Source organism: Gobio gobio (genome assembly GCF_949357685.1).
Source record: "Gobio gobio genome assembly, chromosome: 11".
Classification (NCBI taxonomy): Eukaryota; Metazoa; Chordata; class Actinopteri; order Cypriniformes; family Gobionidae; genus Gobio; species Gobio gobio.
In genome coordinates this window covers 42,674,838-42,701,563 of record NC_137104.1, presented here as the reverse complement: position 1 = coordinate 42,701,563, position 26,726 = coordinate 42,674,838, and positions in this window count along the sequence as shown.

Here is a 26,726-nt window from a genome sequence, read left to right as displayed (position 1 = left end):
CCAGTTCTTCCCAGGGGATGGTAGCAGGGCCTCTCCTTCCCCCGGTGGAGGGCCGGGGGAAAATCCTTCCGCTGCTGGCCCCCGGGCTAGCAGCGCTTGGGAAGAACTCATGTTCCTGTCTCTGAGAACCCAGAGACCGGTGATGACAGTGCGCGCCACCCACGGGTCCCGCCACTCGCATCCCTCTCTGTCGCCAGCCTCCTGGCAGAGCAGACCCCAGTGGAACGCGCGTCCTTCCCTGGTCTCCTCTGTCAGGACGCAGCCGTTAACCGCACCCCCACACCGGGACGCCCAACAGCCTCCCTTGTCCGGGTCGGTAACGCTGCATCGCTGCCCCACTCCGGGTACACCTGTAGTCCGATTGACCCCGTTGGTGCAGTTCCTGGGAGCCTGGCTTCAGATTCCAGGGCTGTCCCGCTGGGTCGCGAAGACAGTCAGGTGCGGCTACGCGATTCAGTTCGCGCAGGTTCCTCCCCGCTTTCGGGGAGTCCGTTCCACTATGATCGGGGCTATGCCCCCGTCATGCGAGCGGAGGTTGCCACCCTACTGGCGAAGGGTGCGATCGAACCTGTCCCTCCAGCCGAGGTGAATTCCGGGTGTTACAGCCCGTACTTCATTGTACCCATAAAGACCGGTGGGCTTGACCGATCCTGGACCTGCGCGTCTTGAACCGTTACCTCCACCGGTTTCCGTTCAAGATGTTGACAGCGAAACGCCTTTTCGAAAGCGTTCGTCCAGTCGATTGGTTGCAGCGATCGACCTGAAGGACGCCTACTTCCATGTCTCCATTCTACCTCGACACAGACCGTTCCTACGGTTTGCTTTCGAGGGGCGGGCATATCAGTACGCAGTTCTACCATTCGGGCTATCTCTGTCCCCTCGCGTCTTTACGAAGATTGCCGAGGCAGCCCTTGCGCCCCTTCGGCAGCACGGGGTTCGCATCCTGAATTACCTCGACGACTGGCTTACTGGGTCACTCTCGAGAGCAGGTTTGCGGACACAGAGATTTGGTGCTCCATCACCTAGCCCGTCTGGGCCTTCGGGTCAACTGGGAGAAGAGCAAACTTTGCCCCGCGCAGAGGATCTCTTTTCTCGGTATGGATCGACTCGGTCGCCATGTGCGCGCTGCTTTCGAGCGAGCGCGCGCAGTCTCTGCTGACTTCCCTTCGACAAGTCGAGGGCAAGAGTGCGGTTCCACTGAAACTGTTTCAGAGGCTCCTGGGGCATATGGCATCTGCAGCCGCGGTAACGCCGCTCGGATTGCTTCATATGAGACCGCTTCAGCACGGGCTACGCGATCGAGTCCCGAGATGGGCATGGCGGTCTGGCACGCTCCGGGTACAAGTGACTCGGGCCTGCTTACAGACTCTCTCCCCGTGGTCGAACCTCAGCTTTCTACGGACCCGAGTGTCCTTAGAACGAGTTTCCAGGCATCTTGTTGTATCAACAGATGCATCATCCACGGGCTGGGGTGCCATGTGCAATGGACAAGCAGCCACGGGCTCCTGGATAGGACCCCAGTGCCTTCTGCATGTTAATTGCCTCGAGTTGCTGGCAGTACGGTTCGCCCTGCACCGCTTCCGAGCGTTGCTGAAGGGTCAACATGTACTAGTCAGGACAGACGACACGGCCGGGCGGTCTACGCTCCCGCCGTATGTCTCAACTCGCCCGCCATCTCGTTTTATGGAGTCAGAAGCATCTGAGGTCCCTTCATGCTGTCCACATCCTGGGAGTCCTGAACCGTGCAGCCTCGAGCTCTCACGGCTTCAGCCACTTCCTGGAGAATGGAGACTCCATCCCCAGACGGCCCAGCTGATATGGGAACGGTTCGGTGACGCACAGGTAGTCCTGTTGCCTCCCAGGACTCTTCCCATTGCTCCCTGTATTATTCCCTGACCTATGGTCGGCACGGATGCACTGGCGCACAGCTGGTCGTCGGGGCTACGCTATTATGCGTTTCCCCCAGTGAGCCTTCTCGCACAGGTACTGTGCAAGATCAGGGAGGACAAGGAGCAGGTCATGTTGGTCGCCCCGTTGGCACGGCCGGACCTGGTTCTCAGAACTGCTACTCCTTGCGACAGCCCCTCCCTGGCCTATTCCTCTGAGACTCCTCAGAGACGGGGCACCTTTTGGCACCCGCATCCAGCGTTCTGGAAGCTCCACGTGTGGCTTCTGGACGGGACGCGGCTGGTTTGAGTAGCCCTCCACCTGCGGTGGTCGCTACCATCACTTCCGCTAGGGCAGAGTCTACACGACACCTCTATGCGTTGAAGTGGGACCTCTTCGTCACATGGTGCTCTTCCCGCCAGGAAGACCCCTGGAAATGCCCGATCGGGTCTGTGCTTCGTTTCTCCAGGAGGGGGTGGGACGAAGGCTGTCTCCTTCCACCCTTAAGTGTACGTGGCCGCAATATCTGCCTACCACGATCTCCTGGGAGACAATAAGGTAAGTAGCAGCACGACCTGATCATCAAGTTCCTGAGGGGGGCGAGGAGACTGAATCTTCCTCGCTCTCCTCTCGTTCCCTCTTGGGACCTCTCAGTAGTCTTAAGTGCTCTGTAGAGGCCTCCCTTGAGCCTTTGCGGTCGGCCGAGATTAAGCTCTTGTCTATGAAGACGGCTCTGCTGACCGCATTGGCCTCGCTTAGAGGGTCGGGGACCTGCAAGCATTTTCGGTTGACGAAGCGTGCCTTGAGTTCGGGCCGGCTAACTCTCACGTGATCCTGAGACCCCGGCCCGGATATGTGCCCAAGGTTCCCACCACTCCGTTCCAGAGATCAGGTGGTGAACCTGCAAGCGCTGCCTTTGGAGGAGGCAGACCCAGCCTTGGCATTGCTCTGTCCAGTACGCGCTCTCCGCGCCTACGTAGACATGACGCAGTGTTTCAGGACCTCAGACCAGCTCTTTGTCTGTTATGGTGGAGAGCGGAAGGGAAGTGCTCTCTCAAAGCAGAGGTTGTCTCACTGGATAGTGGACACCATTGTTTTGGCATACCAGCAGCAAGGCCGACCGTGTCCCCTTGGTGTGAGGGCACACTCCACCCGGAGTGTGGCCTCCTCTTAGGCTCTAGCGCATGGCGCCTCGCTAACAGACATCTGCAGAGCTGCAGGCTGGGCGACACCCAACACATTCGCCAGATTCTACAATCTCTGAGTGGAGCCAGTGTCCGACTTTGTACTCGCCCCCCCGAGGGGCCGGTAATGGACCACGCTCAGGTGTCTTCGCTTGCTCGCCATTCCACTCCCATGACTGGATACGTGCGATATTTTCCTCAGGTGAGCTCCCCGAGAGCCCTGAGCTCCTCCAGCACTGTCGACGCCGACATCAGTTCAGTCTGCCCTTTCGAGCCCAGACCCTCATGTCCGGCCAGGTGCTCCGTGTGCATGGTTCCCCTCTGGCGACCCCCACACGAGTATTCCCACCGTAAGCCTCCTCAGTGAGCAGGTGTCTTTCCCTTGGCAAGTCCCTGCCACCCCTAGGGTTAAAAATCCACCTTCGGCTGGTACCCTAGAGATCTTCCATATGCAACCCTCAGCGGGTCATATGTGTATTCTCTAAGTCCTCCCTACGGTAGGCATCTTGGCATTCCCTCACTGGGATATGCTTCCCAGTGTACCTTGGTAATCCTGTGATAAGTGGGAGTCCTAGGGCCTTAAGTGGCGGGATCTCACACTTACGCAGGGCACTGGATGACAGCTGAGTGGCGCTGTTTTACAGGTTCCCCCATTCGTTAGTCACTAACGTACGTCGTAGTGACTGAACGAAAGGGAACGTCCGGTTACGTATGTAACCCTCGTTCCCTGAGGAGGGAACGGAGACGTACGTTTCCTTAGCCACGTCAGCTGTGCTGCCTGGAACGCGGAGTTCAGTCTTGGCTCCTGCAGCAGTAACATAATGCGATGTTCGCAGCGTACTTCCTTATATACCCACGAGGTGGGGCGGAGTTACGCATGCAAATTCCGCATGCCCATGGCATTGGCACTGCCATTGGGCGCTGTTGAATACGATGAAGATGATTGGCTTCTAAGCGAAACCCCCATTCGTTAGTCACTAACGTACGTCTCCGTTCCCTCCTCAGGGAACGAGGGTTACATACGTAACCGGACGTTTCTCCCATGCAGCATACAATGATGTTTTAGAAAGAAGTCTCTTCTGCTCCCCAAGGCTGCATTTATTTATTTAAAAAAAATGCTATAAAAACAGCAATATTGTTAAATAGTATAATTTAATTTTTATTTTTTATCATAAATCATAAAATGTTATTTATTCCTGTAATGGCAACACTGAATTTTTAGCAGTCTTCTCCAACCTTCGGTGTCAGAAATCCTTCAGAAATCACTTTAATATAAGAAATCACTCTAATATAAGGATTTATTTATTATTAAATATAACTTATTCTTATTCATCTTATTCTTCTTATTAGGCTATTATTATTATAATTATTATCAATGTTGAAAACAGTTGTGCTGCTTAATATTTTGTTGGAAACCATTAGCTTTTTTTTCAGGATTCTGTGCATCCTCTCCTGGGAGTCTCTTTTGTTTCTTAGGAATCCTGCAAGCCCACGACATGACACTTCACTCGTTCTCAGCCATTTAAAACGTTTTAAAATGTAAAGTTTTTAATCCATACATTTTTGGATATTAGTTTTTCATCACATGATCTTAAAATTATGACTAAGTTTGCTCATATAAATATTTTAATGCAAGATCCGCACAAACATCGTTTACATATTGTTTTCCATATTTAGCCCACAGAGTTTAAATTGAGTTAAAAAAATATAGGCGTTTAATTCAGATATAGGCTATTTCTTTGATTTGGATTCTGTTATTTGAATTTTACTGAAATTTAGGAATTCATGTAATTTAAATTAAAGTTAATTTTTATTTTATTTTATTTTTTACCGTACATTATTCACAGCGCTTGTGCTTATTATTATAATATAATACATGATGAACGTCATCCTCCACTCCTTCATTAGTAAAATCATAAATGGACTTTATTAATGTGGATTTCTTCACCACTGATGATGCTCAAAGCTGATCGGCCTTGGTGGTTAAATCGCGGAAAATGGCAAATTGAAATGGACGCTTTTGCTCAATGCATCTAATGAAGATTTTGGGCACAAATAATTCCACGGATTATAATAACAATAATAAGAAAAACTGTTCATAAAAAATAAATCTCATATGTATGAAAGAAAATGTCGAAATTAAGTTCGTAACTATTCAATAAAAACTATTCAATAAATGCGCTCACGCGCTCTGCTCGCGCACGCGACTTCAGGTGTGATTGATTTGAATTTTAGTTGCTACAGCGACGCGTGTTACGAGCTATGGTTACGAGCTGCATAAACAAACTCGACCCCGACCGATCGCTGTCTGTTGTTGAGGCGAGGCTAGCAGACTTGCAGATTTTTCTGTGCGAATCTTGTGAAGCTGTTTGGAGGACCTTTTGAGACGAGCCTTTTGTTCTTGAAGACCGGAGGATATAACCTTTACATAGTTTTGTTTTTAAAAAGTTCATATTATTATTTCCGGGGACACTTTTATTTTATTGTTTTTTCTTATTTTAAAAGGAGTTTGGGAGTTTTATTTCACTTTTTGTTTCATTTATTTTTTATTTTTGTTTGTTTTATTTATTTTTTTATTTTCGTATTTCTGAGGTGTTGTATTCTCTTTTTTCTGTATTGTATTTTGTATTGTTTTTTTATTGCAGATTGGAGGAGGATGTCGATGCCTCACATGGGTGAAAGAGAAGCCAGTGAGTGCTTGATTTTCATTTGTTTATGGTCTGATGTTGTAAAATGATTGGCTTAATTAATTTGAAGAAACTTGTGCGAGGTAACGTTAACCCATTTTATTTGAAATGAAAGGTTTGGAACAACATTAGAGTGAGTAAATAATGACATAATTTTAGAGGTGAACTGTCCATTTAAGGACAGCGTGTTCACTAACTACTGCTGCTGTCAATTTAAGACCTGCGTGCATCTACAGACACGCCGATTTTACTTTCACTTTAGACATAACCGACTGTGTTTATGTTAACCTTTTGTGTATTTGACAGTATTAGCGCAGTTAGACTAACTTACTTAGTTCAGTAATCACGTGTTTGACAGGCGTTTAGTGCGCGCGATCGGAGAAGCGCATGTTAAAACAGTGCATTGCATACGTGCACGCGAATGAAGGCTTTAAAACGCATGCAAATACTGAAATAACTTTCGTGATTGTGAATAACTATAGTGTTCCGTGAGTATAACTCTACCACTAACGTGTGATGTGAATGTATGTCGCGTTGTTCAGTATTGGATTAGGGTGGCCATTTCCATAACGCTTTGCGGAATTTAGTGAGGCAAGAATAATTGCATATAGGACTCTGGTGTAGCCTACTCACAACTACAATACAATTTTGTCCATCATATCGATGGTATCATGATACAGTGATTCTGCAATAGCCTACTCTATTCATTGCCAGACAATTTGATCTACGATAGGTATATCTTGATGTTGACCTGTAACAGAAGAGGCAAAAAAGTGTTTGTTCACAGTATTTGTATTTATTCAAGACATTGTGATGTCTGTTTCAAAAACTGACCACTGAGAGGAACCTGTTTTGCAAAGTGTACAGTGCCAGAAAACAAAACATTTCTGGACTTCTGGGAATAACATAAATACATAAATAAACAAATAATGGATGCAAAAAATAAATAAATACACATTTCCGTTCTTAACAAAGAAGTTTGCCCTCTGCAGCATGCAGCTCTTTGTTATCTGAAATGTGTATTTATTTATTTATTTATTTATTTTTCACATTCATTATTTGTTTGATTTTGCATTTCTGTTATTTACAGAAGTCCAGTAATGTTTTCTGGCACTGTGCCAGATTATTCGGTTATGTATTTCTGTATGACTGGTGATGCTTGACTGCATGATTATGATAGACTTTACAAAGCTCTGCAGCGGAGATTGTCATCCTGAAGTGATGTTGCTTCTCGAAAAAATGACCTACGGGAAGACGTATCCTACCTGCGGCTCGTCGGTAACTTTTATGTTTTTCCGTGCTGGCATGGCGGTCAATGGCGGCTTTCCCATGACTGCTAACGTCCACTTCACAGTGACACAGTGTGCTATTTGATATAAATTTGTGCTCTATTGTCCATTCCGGATTAAATGAGGCCTGAGCGTCTGACATCCTATTTAACGTTATGATATGACACAGCACATCGTGGAGGCTTGTTTACGTTTTTAACCAATGATATATCAGATATTTATTTGACACCGCTTTCAGCCAATCATTTGTTTGACCAGAGATCTTACGGCATTATATGCTATGCTGCTGCTTAAAGATTCTAGAGCGGGGTTTTATAGGCCGATTCAGCGCAACTCAGAGAAAAAAAAACGCAATTCACAAGCGCGTATTGAACCGTGAATGCTGTACCGAACAGTGATGGGAATAACGGCGTTACAGATAAACGGCGTTACTAACGGAATTATTTTTGTCAGTAACGAGTAATCAAACGAATTACTGTTCCTCCCGTTACAACGCCGTTAGCGTTACTGAGGGAAAAAAAAGCGGCGTTAGTCGCGTTACTATAATTGAGCTCACTGAAGCGCTTTTCATCCGAACAGGCTCTCTGTCAGTCGGACCTGCAACGTGTGTGTGTGTGTGTGTGTGCGCGCGCACAGCCATGCGTGTTGGGGGTGGGTGCGGTGGTGCACATAACTGATGATGATTGGTGGGTGGGAGACAAGGTTGAAGTTGATAGGTTGAGTTCACACCTATTTTTTTCACGGTCTATGGTTCACACACACACACACACACACCAATGACGCACACGCATATGCACATAGCGATGGTCCAACGACTTCAAAGGTAGCTTTCGCAAACTGGAAGTATAAGCGCTACTTTTCCCTCGTTGAGGTGAAAGGTCAGAATATTTATGTAACGTGCAACTTATGCCCTGGAAGAAAGAGTCTCTCCACGCCGGTGGCAGGTGATTCTGAAGCGCCTCACATCATCATATGCCACAAAATTAGTGGCTAAAAACCCAGGTGATAACGTGAGCTCCACTACCAAAGAAAAGTATAGTACTGATAATATTTACACAATATTTACACTATAGTAGGCCTACTGATAATATTTACAATAATGCATTGAATTTGATAGGTGTCTCTTACATTGTCCCACAGCAACATTACAATAGTGTACATTAATGTACAATGTTTTATAATAATAATTTATTCTATTTAGTGTCCAATTCATTCATTTAACATATCTAATATTGGGGGCATCCAAGTTATTTGACATATTTGAACATTCGAAAAAAAAAAAAAAAAAAGTAACGCAGTAATTACTTTCCCTGGTAATTAGTTACTTTTATAATGATGTAACTCAGTTACTAACTCAGTTACTATTTGTAAGAAGTAACTAGTAACTATAACTAATTACTTTTTTAAAGTAACGTGCCCAACACTGGTACCGAACGGTTCAATATTATATTGAGACTTGTGGCATCCCTAGTACAAATATCCTAACTATGTGATGTCTGCAATTTTCCAGCTTCGGGCCGCTCCAGATCCAGTAGAGCTACTTTCTCTCAGAAGGCTGGTCAGGAGGTTTGGAGACCCGCTTCTGGTGGCCGGGACCAGGAGGTTCCTGGATATTTAACCCCCCTGTCTTGTGAGATGTCTGTTTCTGTGTCCACAGGTCAGGCTGACAGGAAGAGGAAGTGGAAGTGGCAGAGCGGCAGCCGGCAGAGCCCAGAAGATGGACGCCCGTCCACTTCATCTAGATGCTCTCACAGAGGTCAGAATAGGCTTTTATTAAAGAAGTTAATAAATGATTTGTCTTTGAAAATAGAAAGTTGAAAAAAAGTAGCAAAAAAAATCTCTTCCACAGATTCTTCACCAGGGATCATGCCCTCATCATCTTTGGCCCTCCCTGAGGACGATCTAGAGGGGCAGTTAAACAATCTAGAGAGGCAGTTAAACAACCTAGAGAGGCATTTGTTAAGCCCTAGCAGTAGTGAAAGCTGGGAGAGCCGATACGAACAGGACAGTTGCAGCGACTGCTGTTTGTCCAGGTCCGACAGCCTCGAAGGGTGGTTCTGCCCTCCACTGCCAGGTCAAGTTCCTGTCGAGCCAACAGAGACCTCAAGTGGCCGAACTGCTCAGGGTGCCATGGAGGCTTCTCCTGTGAACATCAGCTCAACAGGTGAGATTGATATAAGGCTGGCCAGTGTAAAGTGTACAGAATGAGATTTTACTATTTCATGCGTAAGATTGCTTGTTAATGTCCGGTCACATTTACTGTTGCTCAGCAAAATTTAGCTGAAATTTTCTTTCAGATTTTTTTTTTAAAGAAATATTTAAATTGGACGTTCGTCTAACATTTTCAGAGAACATTCAAAAGTAACGTTCCCATAAATTATAAAACAGAAATGTTCCTTTAACCAAGAAAAACATTGAAAGAAAAAAAAAAAACATTTTAAATGTTCAGGTAACATTTAGAAATAACATTTTCTAAACTTAATGGGAACCTTAGCAATGTTCTCAATCAGCCATGAACTCAATGGTACTTGCACTGTCTGACACACACCCGAAACACGCACAGAAAGCCGCTTCTCAGACAGCAAACGATCCCTGATAGAATTCTTTTTCACAACTTATTGCTCTTGAATTGTCAAAGGCAGATAGCTCGGAAATATTTCCATTACTTTGGATTTGTGACATTACAGATAAGAATTAAACAGTAAAATAAGTTTTGTCATTAAATCATTCCTCAATTTGACATCAGAGATGTTTCTAATAGTATTTTCAATTGATTTTCTTAATTTCAGAAACGCCTACTGAATGCAGGAAGAGGCAAAGGATTCGTTCTTTCCTCAGGAGGCTCTGGAAGGCCGTGAAGAGTCCTTTCTGCTGCTGTTGCCTCAGTGCCGTGAATGTTGTGGAGCCTTTTGTCCCTCCACCAGATCTGGAGCCAGAACCTGATCCTAAGTCGTCCTCACCTGTGCCAGAGCACTCCGGCGTCGAGCCAAATAACGGTAAATCGCCAGTCATTATTTCTCCAACAATTCTAAACCGTATTGTCGTCTCTAAAATATCTTAAGGCTTGTTTTCAGAGAATATTATTCTTATTTTCTCGACACAACCAGCACTGATATTTAAAAAAAATAAAACCATCATAAAGTGGATCTAGCAAGCTCATATTTGTCTGTTTGTTTTTCAGAGTCCTTTGAGTCTCTCTATAATGCGAGAGAGATGATTGGATCCGGAACGTTTGGCAGTGTGTACGAGGGAACACGCAAATTTGATGGCAAAAAGGTAAATCTCACCGAATTGTACAAGCATTTTGCTTATGCATGCATCAAAACATATGTAAAACAATTCACAGATGGTTTAATACTTTGTGCAAGGTCAGGTGCTTGAATACTGTTACTGTTTTTGAAACCGTTTTTTGTTTGTTTGTTTTTTTGCAGGTTGCCATCAAGCGGATGAGCAAACTTGACAATTTTCTTTATCTTGCTATTGTAAGTTGGCCAAAACCTGAATATGTATTTAGTTGTTTAAGTGCAGATGACTGTAGTTAATAGACCCGTATAAGGTGTAAATGTGATATGACAAATGAGCCACCAAATAACTTTGAGCTGAAAAAAGTCTCGTTTGAACGTACCTAAAAAGATCAAAGAAAAGTACATTTATAAATGTTTATGTGTTTTCTTCCGATTTTTTCCCCTGCTAACCTTCTGTCTACTACTTTTCTCTAGCCTGGGCATCCCGAACCTCTCATTACAGAAGTGGCGCTGCTGCTGATGATGAGGCGGGAACCCATTAGCCCCCACGTCATACAACTGTACGAGTGGTTTGAACACCCTCGGAAATTCACCCTCATTTTGGAGTACCCCGAACCCTGCGAGAGCTTGCAGGACGTCATCACTCGTCATCCTGAACTGTGTGAAACAGTAGCACAGGTCTTCATGCGACAGGCTGTGCTGGCGGTACAACACTGCATCGAGCATGGTGTGTTCCACAGTGACATTCATGCACAGAATTTCCTGTTGAAGAAAAACACCCTCGAGCTCAAGCTGATAGACTTTGGGTGCGGTCAGCTATTCAGTAGTGATGGCTACGAGAGCGACGTATACCTTGGTGAGCATTTTGGGAGTGTGGAAACCTGAATGTAGTGACTTACTAATTATTCTGATGCTTTAAAAGAAAAGTTCAACAATGTGCAAATTGGATTTACAGGATTACAGGATCACTGCCCACCTGAAGTCTTCACAGAACCTAGATTCCACGCCGTACCAGCAAACGTCTGGGCTCTAGGAGTGCTGTTGTACGAGATGGTGAACGGACGTCGTCCTTTTCGCAATAGAATGGAAATCATAAACGCCAAAGTTAGATTTCAGAACGCCAACTTATCCATAGGTGAGTGAAAAATATCGATAAACATTTAAGGTGAAGCACGTACATATAGCGAGAGTTTGGGGCGTGGCTACTGTAGCAGGTGGAGCCACGGGAAAAGAAATTCAGCTTTAGTTAGAGAAGTGAAAGCCAAAATTCGCTCCATTTATACCTTCAAAGATTAAAAGGGTCATGAAGGCGTCAAAAGTGAACAGAGCATTGTGATGCTATACGCGCTACAAAGCATGCTTCAATTCCCTACATCATCATCATGCACCCGTTCAGAAAGACACATTTTCATAAAGGCAAATGCAACACAGCTAAAAGTGTTCCTGATATGTTGGACCTGAAACATGCCTTTTTCATAGTTTGACATAGTCATGTTTTAGATGGTCATGACTAACCAGCTTTCTCCTTATTCAAATTTGTACAGGATGCACTGATCTGATTGGGCAGTGCCTAGCCCGGGATCCAACTAAACGGCCGACGTTAGAGCAGATGTTACAACATAAATGGATTACAAATGACTGCTCTACTGTAGTTAGGAGAAGATCAGGAGATTCACTCGATCAGTGATTTCAGGTGTGAGGAAGTGTAACAGACAGAGTAGGATTATTATCATTTGTCTTCAATTCTGGATTATTTGTAGTGAGGTTTTCAAATTTGTGTTCATTGTAATGTTCTTGCTATAGCCAAGTCACATCACCCTCATTTATATAGCGCTTTATGCGATACAGATTGTTTCAAAGTGACATCACTGTAGTGATAAACAGATAAAATAACAGAACCTGTGATTCAATTCTGTTGTAAATCACCTCTAAAAAAACATTCATGATTAAACTCGTTCATTTGATCTTTGTATTGGATAGGAAATAACATACTTGCTGACCTTGGTGGAGGGCTTGAGCTCGAGACTTGACCCGAAGCCTGAAGTCCAACCCCAACCTGTCAGGGAACTCAAGACACCACATCAGAGATCTCAGAGCCGGTCCACGTCTGAGCAAGAACATGACTGAAGACTGGAAAGAAATCATCAAGTCATCACAGACACATTTACTCTGTTTTTAGAAGTCAAGACAAGTCATCTTTATGTATATAGTGCTTTGTGACCAACAGTGATGGGCAGTAACGCGTTAGAAGTAAGAAGTCCCGTGGCGTGAGTCGTGACAATGACGTATGAGCGCACGAATGAGAACGTATGAGAGACTTTCATTTGAATTATTTTATTGCTGTATTTTATTTACATCTAAGGAAGGATTTTACAAAAAATATTTTTCTTTTTTATGCTGGAATATGCAGAAATAGAAGTTAACAGAAGAAGGACTTTATTTCATTAAAATATGGTGGAATGTGCAGAAAATAGGTTTAAATGTTCAACAATTTTCTTCAAGTCTGAGACTGTTGCATTTAATTTAATTTTTGCTTGATGCAATGTGCATAAAGTTAAAATATTGAAACTAATGAAACAAGTTTAAAAAAAAAGAGAGAATGTTTCATTTGATTCAATTTAAGATGATGGAATATGCAGAAAGAATAGCATTAGGCTGAAATGTCTATTGCTTTATAGCGTATTCAGGTCGTACATCATGTTTTGAAAAATAACATAGTAAAGTAACTAGTAAAGTAATTCATTACTTTCTTGGAGAAGTAATCAGTAACTAATTACTATTTCCAAGTAACTTGACCAACAATGGTGACCAATCTGTATATATGACCCCTGTAAATAAATGCCTTCAATGAATACAAAAGAAATGCTTTTTAACTCTCTTTGCCTATGAGAAACCTTTGAAGTGAAAAGGCAAAGGACTATTTTGTGCTTCCTGAAATAAAACAGTTTTAAATCTCTATCTACATGGTTGCAAACTTCAGTGCATTGTCGAGCCTTTCTAAAGCATACCCCTACAATAAATGAGACCAGAGCCTGTGGACAATAAAAGTTATAGTAATATAGTTTGGAGCATAAGACACCCATTTGTTATTTAGCCCTCTATGGCATGACTTTTTATTTTTGGGGGAAAAAAATATTTCACCCCATTTTTTGGGAGCTTGGGGGTCCCTGATAATATATCCATCATAAAAATTGTCGCCCCCCCCACCCCTGAACCAGATTTTGGTTTGTTGCCTCAGGGCAACACTGTGCCATAAGGGTACTAAAACTCCAAGGTTTTCTACATAGATTTTCAATAGGGAAAACAAGCAATATGTGCATTAGATAAAAATATATTTTGAAAAACATCAAACAATACAAAAACACTACTACTAATTACAACTAACACCTCATGTATTATATTCATACACCAATCAGGCATAACATTATGACCACTGACGTGCATGCAAAGCATGTTATTCAGTTATTCACGTCACTGACAGGTGAAGTGAATAACACTGATGATCTCTTCATCACGGCTCCTGTTAGTGGGTGGGATATATTAGACAGCAAGTGAACATTTTGTCCACAAAGTTGATGTGTTAGAAGCAGGAAAAATGGGCAAGCGTAAGGATTTGAGCGAGTTTGACAAGGGCCAAAATATGATGGCTAGACGACTGGGTCAGAGCATCTCCAAAACTGCAGCTCTTGTGGGGTTTTCCCTGTCTGCAGTGGTCAGTATCTATCAAAAGTGCTCCAAGGAAGGAACAGTGGTGAACCAGCGACAGGGTCATGGGCGGCTAAGGCTCATTGAGACCCGTCAGGGTGCCCATGCTGACCCCTGTCCACCGCCGAAAGCACCAACAGTGGCACGTGAGCATCAGAACTGGACCACGGAGCAATGGAAGAAGGTGGCCTGGTCTGATGAATCACGTGTTCTTTTACATCACGTGGATGGCCGAGTGCGTGTGTGTCACTTACCTGGGGAACACATGGCACCAGGTGCACTATGGGAAGAAGACGTGGCGGCGGAGGCAGTGATGCTTTGGGCAATGTTTTGCTGGGAAACCTTGGGTCCTCCATCCATGTGGATGTGACTTTGACATGTACCACCTACCTAAGCATTGTTGCAGTGCATGTACACCCTTTCATGGAAACAGTGTTCCCTGGTGGCTGTGGCTCTTTAACTCTTTCACACTTCCACAAAGCACAAATGCTTTAGGAATGGTTTGAGGAGCACAACAACGAGTTTGAGGCGTTGACTCTGCCTCCAAATTCCCCAGATCTCAATCCAATCGAGCATCTGTGGGATGTGCTAAACAAACAAGTCTAATCCATGGAGGCCCCGCCTCACAACTTACAGGACTTAAAGGATCTGCTGCTAACATCTTGGTGCCAGATACCACAGCACACCTTCAGGGGTCTAGTGGAGTCCATGCCTCGATGGCTCAGGGCTGTTTTGGCAGCAAAACGGGGACCAACACAATATTAGGGAGGTGGTCATAATGTTATGTCTGATCAGTGTTAATAATAATAATAAAAAACATAAAATGATACTCATAATGCACATTCTTTGAGTTTTCTGAACGTGTAAAAACAAACTTCCCAGGAAGACTTGAATGCACCATATGGTCCTAACCCTGTGATATTGCCTGAACAAAAGTGGTCTAACTGCACAGTGTTGCCCTGAGGCAACAAACAAAAAAACACAGTTTTAGTATATAAATAAAAACAAAATAAATACTTAAACAATCAAACATACTTCTTTACATGCTGATGCACATGCATATATTTTTTTAAATAAATTTATTTCAATTTAAACATGTTAAAAAGTGATATTTATCCAACCAATTGATGGCACTGTGTCCCATGTGGCTTTGCTTCATGAAAGGACTGCTCCACCCCCAAACAGAAAGTCACACCCACTTCAGCCCATCATTTCATTGAACAGACATGTCAGGTGATATTATATATTTAAAAAAATATAAAAAAAAAACGTTAAATGGGTGGTGTGAGGTCCAAAAAGGTAGTTTGTTGCCTGAGGGCAACACTATGCCATAGAGGGTTAGGTTAAAGAATCTATTCTTGTATTGTTAGAAAGATTTGGGTCAATCTTGAAGTATATCGGAATAGTTACCCAAAAGCAAATAAAAAGTTCTGTCATGAAACTCTAGATGGTAGCCTACAGGTTGAGGTTAAGGTCCTTAAAATGTACCCATGGCTGTTTTTCAAATGTACATAACAGATTTTCAATAAAATATCCAAGTCTCCCAGTCAATGATTGATCCGTTGTTAAAAATCGTTTAGATAAAACCAGATTTATAAAACCGCAATTTATACCTAAAACCGCCAGCAGGTCAAATTTACCCCTATATAATTCCTTTATTTAGCCCTATATTTCTAAATATTTTCCTCTCGCCTGAAGCTTAGAATGACATGCATTGGAACATCCACACAAATGCAGTCTTTGGTCTTTTCCAACTTTTTGTTCATCCAAATGTCCATTGATCCAAAAATATGCAGTGTTGTGCCAATTGTCTAGACACCAATGCTTCTCAAACATGTCCTAGGACCCCCACCTTATCCAATAACTGAGTTTTTAATATCAAACAGGTAAGATAGGGGCACACTCGTTAGGAAAAGGTCTGTATAATGTGCAGAAACATATCCATGTGTAACATGCCCCTCTCGTGGACATACTATGAACTGCACTTTAGCCCCTCAAATTAATAAAATAAGACATAATAGACACTTTATATTATAATGGTATTTGATGATTTCTTAATTACATTTAATAGATTACACAGTCAATAAAACAGTTTGGTCTGTAAAGGGTGTTTTTATGCATGTTTTTGGACTGAGTTCTCGCTGCATTTGCACTCTTTTGACCAGCAGGTGTCACCATCGTGTGGCGTTTGACGCTTCGATCAATTGGATCAAATTATTTAAAGTTTTGAAAAGCTTGGTTTCTCCCATGCAGCATACAATGATGTTTTAGAAAGAAGTCTCTTCTGCTCCCCAAGGCTGCATTTATTTATTTAAAAAAAATGCTATAAAAACAGCAATATTGTTAAATAGTATAATTTAATTTTTATTTTTTATCATAAATCATAAAATGTTATTTATTCCTGTAATGGCAACACTGAATTTTTAGCAGTCTTCTCCAACCTTCGGTGTCAGAAATCCTTCAGAAATCACTTTAATATAAGAAATCACTCTAATATAAGGATTTATTTATTATTAAATATAACTTATTCTTATTCATCTTATTCTTCTTATTAGGCTATTATTATTATAATTATTATCAATGTTGAAAACAGTTGTGCTGCTTAATATTTTGTTGGAAACCATTAGCTTTTTTTTCAGGATTCTGTGCATCCTCTCCTGGGAGTCTCTTTTGTTTCTTAGGAATCCTGCAAGCCCACGACATGACACTTCACTCGTTCTCAGCCATTTAAAACGTTTTAAAATGTAAAGTTTTTAATCCATACATTTTTGGATATTAGTTTTTCATCACATGATCTTAAAATTATGACTAAGTTTGCTCATATAAATATTTTAATGCAAGATCCGCACAAACATCGTTTACATATTGTTTTCCATATTTAGCCCACAGAGTTTAAATTGAGTTAAAAAAATATAGGCGTTTAATTCAGATATAGGCTATTTCTTTGATTTGGATTCTGTTATTTGAATTTTACTGAAATTTAGGAATTCATGTAATTTAAATTAAAGTTAATTTTATTTTATTTTATTTTTTACCGTACATTATTCACAGCGCTTGTGCTTATTATTATAATATAATACATGATGAACGTCATCCTCCACTCCTTCATTAGTAAAATCATAAATGGACTTTATTAATGTGGATTTCTTCACCACTGATGATGCTCAAAGCTGATCGGCCTTGGTGGTTAAATCGCGGAAAATGGCAAATTGAAATGGACGCTTTTGCTCAATGCATCTAATGAAGATTTTGGGCACAAATAATTCCACGGATTATAATAACAATAATAAGAAAAACTGTTCATAAAAAATAAATCTCATATGTATGAAAGAAAATGTCGAAATTAAGTTCGTAACTATTCAATAAAAACTATTCAATAAATGCGCTCACGCGCTCTGCTCGCGCACGCGACTTCAGGTGTGATTGATTTGAATTTTAGTTGCTACAGCGACGCGTGTTACGAGCTATGGTTACGAGCTGCATAAACAAACTCGACCCCGACCGATCGCTGTCTGTTGTTGAGGCGAGGCTAGCAGACTTGCAGATTTTTCTGTGCGAATCTTGTGAAGCTGTTTGGAGGACCTTTTGAGACGAGCCTTTTGTTCTTGAAGACCGGAGGATATAACCTTTACATAGTTTTGTTTTTAAAAAGTTCATATTGTTATTTCCGGGGACACTTTTATTTTATTGTTTTTTCTTATTTTAAAAGGAGTTTGGGAGTTTTATTTCACTTTTTGTTTCATTTATTTTTTATTTTTGTTTGTTTTATTTATTTTTTTATTTTCGTATTTCTGAGGTGTTGTATTCTCTTTTTTCTGTATTGTATTTTGTATTGTTTTTTTATTGCAGATTGGAGGAGGATGTCGATGCCTCACATGGGTGAAAGAGAAGCCAGTGAGTGCTTGATTTTCATTTGTTTATGGTCTGATGTTGTAAAATGATTGGCTTAATTAATTTGAAGAAACTTGTGCGAGGTAACGTTAACCCATTTTATTTGAAATGAAAGGTTTGGAACAACATTAGAGTGAGTAAATAATGACATAATTTTAGAGGTGAACTGTCCATTTAAGGACAGCGTGTTCACTAACTACTGCTGCTGTCAATTTAAGACCTGCGTGCATCTACAGACACGCCGATTTTACTTTCACTTTAGACATAACCGACTGTGTTTATGTTAACCTTTTGTGTATTTGACAGTATTAGCGCAGTTAGACTAACTTACTTAGTTCAGTAATCACGTGTTTGACAGGCGTTTAGTGCGCGCGATCGGAGAAGCGCATGTTAAAACAGTGCATTGCATACGTGCACGCGAATGAAGGCTTTAAAACGCATGCAAATACTGAAATAACTTTCGTGATTGTGAATAACTATAGTGTTCCGTGAGTATAACTCTACCACTAACGTGTGATGTGAATGTATGTCGCGTTGTTCAGTATTGGATTAGGGTGGCCATTTCCATAACGCTTTGCGGAATTTAGTGAGGCAAGAATAATTGCATATAGGACTCTGGTGTAGCCTACTCACAACTACAATACAATTTTGTCCATCATATCGATGGTATCATGATACAGTGATTCTGCAATAGCCTACTCTATTCATTGCCAGACAATTTGATCTACGATAGGTATATCTTGATGTTGACCTGTAACAGAAGAGGCAAAAAAGTGTTTGTTCACAGTATTTGTATTTATTCAAGACATTGTGATGTCTGTTTCAAAAACTGACCACTGAGAGGAACCTGTTTTGCAAAGTGTACAGTGCCAGAAAACAAAACATTTCTGGACTTCTGGGAATAACATAAATACATAAATAAACAAATAATGGATGCAAAAAATAAATAAATACACATTTCCGTTCTTAACAAAGAAGTTTGCCCTCTGCAGCATGCAGCTCTTTGTTATCTGAAATGTGTATTTATTTATTTATTTATTTATTTTTCACATTCATTATTTGTTTGATTTTGCATTTCTGTTATTTACAGAAGTCCAGTAATGTTTTCTGGCACTGTGCCAGATTATTCGGTTATGTATTTCTGTATGACTGGTGATGCTTGACTGCATGATTATGATAGACTTTACAAAGCTCTGCAGCGGAGATTGTCATCCTGAAGTGATGTTGCTTCTCGAAAAAATGACCTACGGGAAGACGTATCCTACCTGCGGCTCGTCGGTAACTTTTATGTTTTTCCGTGCTGGCATGGCGGTCAATGGCGGCTTTCCCATGACTGCTAACGTCCACTTCACAGTGACACAGTGTGCTATTTGATATAAATTTGTGCTCTATTGTCCATTCCGGATTAAATGAGGCCTGAGCGTCTGACATCCTATTTAACGTTATGATATGACACAGCACATCGTGGAGGCTTGTTTACGTTTTTAACCAATGATATATCAGATATTTATTTGACACCGCTTTCAGCCAATCATTTGTTTGACCAGAGATCTTACGGCATTATATGCTATGCTGCTGCTTAAAGATTCTAGAGCGGGGTTTTATAGGCCGATTCAGCGCAACTCAGAGAAAAAAAAACGCAATTCACAAGCGCGTATTGAACCGTGAATGCTGTACCGAACAGTGATGGGAATAACGGCGTTACAGATAAACGGCGTTACTAACGGAATTATTTTTGTCAGTAACGAGTAATCAAACGAATTACTGTTCCTCCCGTTACAACGCCGTTAGCGTTACTGAGGGAAAAAAAAGCGGCGTTAGTCGCGTTACTATAATTGAGCTCACTGAAGCGCTTTTCATCCGAACAGGCTCTCTGTCAGTCGGACCTGCAACGTGTGTGTGTGTGTGTGTGCGCGCGCACAGCCATGCGTGTTGGGGGTGGGTGCGGTGGTGCACATAACTGATGATGATTGGTGGGTGGGAGACAAGGTTGAAGTTGATAGGTTGAGTTCACACCTATTTTTTTCACGGTCTATGGTTCACACACACACACACACACACCAATGACGCACACGCATATGCACATAGCGATGGTCCAACGACTTCAAAGGTAGCTTTCGCAAACTGGAAGTATAAGCGCTACTTTTCCCTCGTTGAGGTGAAAGGTCAGAATATTTATGTAACGTGCAACTTATGCCCTGGAAGAAAGAGTCTCTCCACGCCGGTGGCAGGTGATTCTGAAGCGCCTCACATCATCATATGCCACAAAATTAGTGGCTAAAAACCCAGGTGATAACGTGAGCTCCACTACCAAAGAAAAGTATAGTACTGATAATATTTACACAATATTTACACTATAGTAGGCCTACTGATAATATTTACAATAATGCATTGAATTTGATAGGTGTCTCTTACATTGTCCCACAGCAACATTACAATAGTGTACATTAATGTACAATGTTTTATAATAATAATTTATTCTATTTAGTGTCCAATTCATTCATTTAACATATCTAATATTGGGGGCATCCAAGTTATTTGACATATTTGAACATTCGAGAAAAAAAAAAAAAAAAAAGTAACGCAGTAATTACTTTCCCTGGTAATTAGTTACTTTTATAATGATGTAACTCAGTTACTAACTCAGTTACTATTTGTAAGAAGTAACTAGTAACTATAACTAATTACTTTTTTAAAGTAACGTGCCCAACACTGGTACCGAACGGTTCAATATTATATTGAGACTTGTGGCATCCCTAGTACAAATATCCTAACTATGTGATGTCTGCAATTTTCCAGCTTCGGGCCGCTCCAGATCCAGTAGAGCTACTTTCTCTCAGAAGGCTGGTCAGGAGGTTTGGAGACCCGCTTCTGGTGGCCGGGACCAGGAGGTTCCTGGATATTTAACCCCCCTGTCTTGTGAGATGTCTGTTTCTGTGTCCACAGGTCAGGCTGACAGGAAGAGGAAGTGGAAGTGGCAGAGCGGCAGCCGGCAGAGCCCAGAAGATGGACGCCCGTCCACTTCATCTAGATGCTCTCACAGAGGTCAGAATAGGCTTTTATTAAAGAAGTTAATAAATGATTTGTCTTTGAAAATAGAAAGTTGAAAAAAAGTAGCAAAAAAAATCTCTTCCACAGATTCTTCACCAGGGATCATGCCCTCATCATCTTTGGCCCTCCCTGAGGACGATCTAGAGGGGCAGTTAAACAATCTAGAGAGGCAGTTAAACAACCTAGAGAGGCATTTGTTAAGCCCTAGCAGTAGTGAAAGCTGGGAGAGCCGATACGAACAGGACAGTTGCAGCGACTGCTGTTTGTCCAGGTCCGACAGCCTCGAAGGGTGGTTCTGCCCTCCACTGCCAGGTCAAGTTCCTGTCGAGCCAACAGAGACCTCAAGTGGCCGAACTGCTCAGGGTGCCATGGAGGCTTCTCCTGTGAACATCAGCTCAACAGGTGAGATTGATATAAGGCTGGCCAGTGTAAAGTGTACAGAATGAGATTTTACTATTTCATGCGTAAGATTGCTTGTTAATGTCCGGTCACATTTACTGTTGCTCAGCAAAATTTAGCTGAAATTTTCTTTCAGATTTTTTTTTTAAAGAAATATTTAAATTGGACGTTCGTCTAACATTTTCAGAGAACATTCAAAAGTAACGTTCCCATAAATTATAAAACAGAAATGTTCCTTTAACCAAGAAAAACATTGAAAGAAAAAAAAAAAACATTTTAAATGTTCAGGTAACATTTAGAAATAACATTTTCTAAACTTAATGGGAACCTTAGCAATGTTCTCAATCAGCCATGAACTCAATGGTACTTGCACTGTCTGACACACACCCGAAACACGCACAGAAAGCCGCTTCTCAGACAGCAAACGATCCCTGATAGAATTCTTTTTCACAACTTATTGCTCTTGAATTGTCAAAGGCAGATAGCTCGGAAATATTTCCATTACTTTGGATTTGTGACATTACAGATAAGAATTAAACAGTAAAATAAGTTTTGTCATTAAATCATTCCTCAATTTGACATCAGAGATGTTTCTAATAGTATTTTCAATTGATTTTCTTAATTTCAGAAACGCCTACTGAATGCAGGAAGAGGCAAAGGATTCGTTCTTTCCTCAGGAGGCTCTGGAAGGCCGTGAAGAGTCCTTTCTGCTGCTGTTGCCTCAGTGCCGTGAATGTTGTGGAGCCTTTTGTCCCTCCACCAGATCTGGAGCCAGAACCTGATCCTAAGTCGTCCTCACCTGTGCCAGAGCACTCCGGCGTCGAGCCAAATAACGGTAAATCGCCAGTCATTATTTCTCCAACAATTCTAAACCGTATTGTCGTCTCTAAAATATCTTAAGGCTTGTTTTCAGAGAATATTATTCTTATTTTCTCGACACAACCAGCACTGATATTTAAAAAAAATAAAACCATCATAAAGTGGATCTAGCAAGCTCATATTTGTCTGTTTGTTTTTCAGAGTCCTTTGAGTCTCTCTATAATGCGAGAGAGATGATTGGATCCGGAACGTTTGGCAGTGTGTACGAGGGAACACGCAAATTTGATGGCAAAAAGGTAAATCTCACCGAATTGTACAAGCATTTTGCTTATGCATGCATCAAAACATATGTAAAACAATTCACAGATGGTTTAATACTTTGTGCAAGGTCAGGTGCTTGAATACTGTTACTGTTTTTGAAACCGTTTTTTGTTTGTTTGTTTTTTTGCAGGTTGCCATCAAGCGGATGAGCAAACTTGACAATTTTCTTTATCTTGCTATTGTAAGTTGGCCAAAACCTGAATATGTATTTAGTTGTTTAAGTGCAGATGACTGTAGTTAATAGACCCGTATAAGGTGTAAATGTGATATGACAAATGAGCCACCAAATAACTTTGAGCTGAAAAAAGTCTCGTTTGAACGTACCTAAAAAGATCAAAGAAAAGTACATTTATAAATGTTTATGTGTTTTCTTCCGATTTTTTCCCCTGCTAACCTTCTGTCTACTACTTTTCTCTAGCCTGGGCATCCCGAACCTCTCATTACAGAAGTGGCGCTGCTGCTGATGATGAGGCGGGAACCCATTAGCCCCCACGTCATACAACTGTACGAGTGGTTTGAACACCCTCGGAAATTCACCCTCATTTTGGAGTACCCCGAACCCTGCGAGAGCTTGCAGGACGTCATCACTCGTCATCCTGAACTGTGTGAAACAGTAGCACAGGTCTTCATGCGACAGGCTGTGCTGGCGGTACAACACTGCATCGAGCATGGTGTGTTCCACAGTGACATTCATGCACAGAATTTCCTGTTGAAGAAAAACACCCTCGAGCTCAAGCTGATAGACTTTGGGTGCGGTCAGCTATTCAGTAGTGATGGCTACGAGAGCGACGTATACCTTGGTGAGCATTTTGGGAGTGTGGAAACCTGAATGTAGTGACTTACTAATTATTCTGATGCTTTAAAAGAAAAGTTCAACAATGTGCAAATTGGATTTACAGGATTACAGGATCACTGCCCACCTGAAGTCTTCACAGAACCTAGATTCCACGCCGTACCAGCAAACGTCTGGGCTCTAGGAGTGCTGTTGTACGAGATGGTGAACGGACGTCGTCCTTTTCGCAATAGAATGGAAATCATAAACGCCAAAGTTAGATTTCAGAACGCCAACTTATCCATAGGTGAGTGAAAAATATCGATAAACATTTAAGGTGAAGCACGTACATATAGCGAGAGTTTGGGGCGTGGCTACTGTAGCAGGTGGAGCCACGGGAAAAGAAATTCAGCTTTAGTTAGAGAAGTGAAAGCCAAAATTCGCTCCATTTATACCTTCAAAGATTAAAAGGGTCATGAAGGCGTCAAAAGTGAACAGAGCATTGTGATGCTATACGCGCTACAAAGCATGCTTCAATTCCCTACATCATCATCATGCACCCGTTCAGAAAGACACATTTTCATAAAGGCAAATGCAACACAGCTAAAAGTGTTCCTGATATGTTGGACCTGAAACATGCCTTTTTCATAGTTTGACATAGTCATGTTTTAGATGGTCATGACTAACCAGCTTTCTCCTTATTCAAATTTGTACAGGATGCACTGATCTGATTGGGCAGTGCCTAGCCCGGGATCCAACTAAACGGCCGACGTTAGAGCAGATGTTACAACATAAATGGATTACAAATGACTGCTCTACTGTAGTTAGGAGAAGATCAGGAGATTCACTCGATCAGTGATTTCAGGTGTGAGGAAGTGTAACAGACAGAGTAGGATTATTATCATTTGTCTTCAATTCTGGATTATTTGTAGTGAGGTTTTCAAATTTGTGTTCATTGTAATGTTCTTGCTATAGCCAAGTCACATCACCCTCATTTATATAGCGCTTTATGCGATACAGATTGTTTCAAAGTGACATCACTGTAGTGATAAACAGATAAAATAACAGAACCTGTGATTCAATTCTGTTGTAAATCACCTCTAAAAAAACATTCATGATTAAACTCGTTCATTTGATCTTTGTATTGGATAGGAAATAACATACTTGCTGACCTTGGTGGAGGGCTTGAGCTCGAGACTTGACCCGAAGCCTGAAGTCCAACCCCAACCTGTCAGGGAACTCAAGACACCACATCAGAGATCTCAGAGCCGGTCCACGTCTGAGCAAGAACATGACTGAAGACTGGAAAGAAATCATCAAGTCATCACAGACACATTTACTCTGTTTTTAGAAGTCAAGACAAGTCATCTTTATGTATATAGTGCTTTGTGACCAACAGTGATGGGCAGTAACGCGTTAGAAGTAAGAAGTCCCGTGGCGTGAGTCGTGACAATGACGTATGAGCGCACGAATGAGAACGTATGAGAGACTTTCATTTGAATTATTTTATTGCTGTATTTTATTTACATCTAAGGAAGGATTTTACAAAAAATATTTTTATTTTTTATGCTGGAATATGCAGAAATAGAAGTTAACAGAAGAAGGACTTTATTTCATTAAAATATGGTGGAATGTGCAGAAAATAGGTTTAAATGTTCAACAATTTTCTTCAAGTCTGAGACTGTTGCATTTAATTTAATTTTTGCTTGATGCAATGTGCATAAAGTTAAAATATTGAAACTAATGAAACAAGTTTAAAAAAAAAGAGAGAATGTTTCATTTGATTCAATTTAAGATGATGGAATATGCAGAAAGAATAGCATTAGGCTGAAATGTCTATTGCTTTATAGCGTATTCAGGTCGTACATCATGTTTTGAAAAATAACATAGTAAAGTAACTAGTAAAGTAATTCATTACTTTCTTGGAGAAGTAATCAGTAACTAATTACTATTTCCAAGTAAATTGACCAACAATGGTGACCAATCTGTATATATGACCCCTGTAAATAAATGCCTTCAATGAATACAAAAGAAATGCTTTTTAACTCTCTTTGCCTATGAGAAACCTTTGAAGTGAAAAGGCAAAGGACTATTTTGTGCTTCCTGAAATAAAACAGTTTTAAATCTCTATCTACATGGTTGCAAACTTCAGTGCATTGTCGAGCCTTTCTAAAGCATACCCCTACAATAAATGAGACCAGAGCCTGTGGACAATAAAAGTTATAGTAATATAGTTTGGAGCATAAGACACCCATTTGTTATTTAGCCCTCTATGGCATGACTTTTTATTTTTGGGGGAAAAAAATATTTCACCCCATTTTTTGGGAGCTTGGGGGTCCCTGATAATATATCCATCATAAAAATTGTCGCCCCCCCCACCCCTGAACCAGATTTTGGTTTGTTGCCTCAGGGCAACACTGTGCCATAAGGGTACTAAAACTCCAAGGTTTTCTACATAGATTTTCAATAGGGAAAACAAGCAATATGTGCATTAGATAAAAATATATTTTGAAAAACATCAAACAATACAAATACACTACTACTAATTACAACTAACACCTCATGTATTATATTCATACACCAATCAGGCATAACATTATGACCACTGACGTGCATGCAAAGCATGTTATTCAGTTATTCACGTCACTGACAGGTGAAGTGAATAACACTGATGATCTCTTCATCACGGCTCCTGTTAGTGGGTGGGATATATTAGACAGCAAGTGAACATTTTGTCCACAAAGTTGATGTGTTAGAAGCAGGAAAAATGGGCAAGCGTAAGGATTTGAGCGAGTTTGACAAGGGCCAAAATATGATGGCTAGACGACTGGGTCAGAGCATCTCCAAAACTGCAGCTCTTGTGGGGTTTTCCCTGTCTGCAGTGGTCAGTATCTATCAAAAGTGCTCCAAGGAAGGAACAGTGGTGAACCAGCGACAGGGTCATGGGCGGCTAAGGCTCATTGAGACCCGTCAGGGTGCCCATGCTGACCCCTGTCCACCGCCGAAAGCACCAACAGTGGCACGTGAGCATCAGAACTGGACCACGGAGCAATGGAAGAAGGTGGCCTGGTCTGATGAATCACGTGTTCTTTTACATCACGTGGATGGCCGAGTGCGTGTGTGTCACTTACCTGGGGAACACATGGCACCAGGTGCACTATGGGAAGAAGACGTGGCGGCGGAGGCAGTGATGCTTTGGGCAATGTTTTGCTGGGAAACCTTGGGTCCTCCATCCATGTGGATGTGACTTTGACATGTACCACCTACCTAAGCATTGTTGCAGTGCATGTACACCCTTTCATGGAAACAGTGTTCCCTGGTGGCTGTGGCTCTTTAACTCTTTCACACTTCCACAAAGCACAAATGCTTTAGGAATGGTTTGAGGAGCACAACAACGAGTTTGAGGCGTTGACTCTGCCTCCAAATTCCCCAGATCTCAATCCAATCGAGCATCTGTGGGATGTGCTGAACAAACA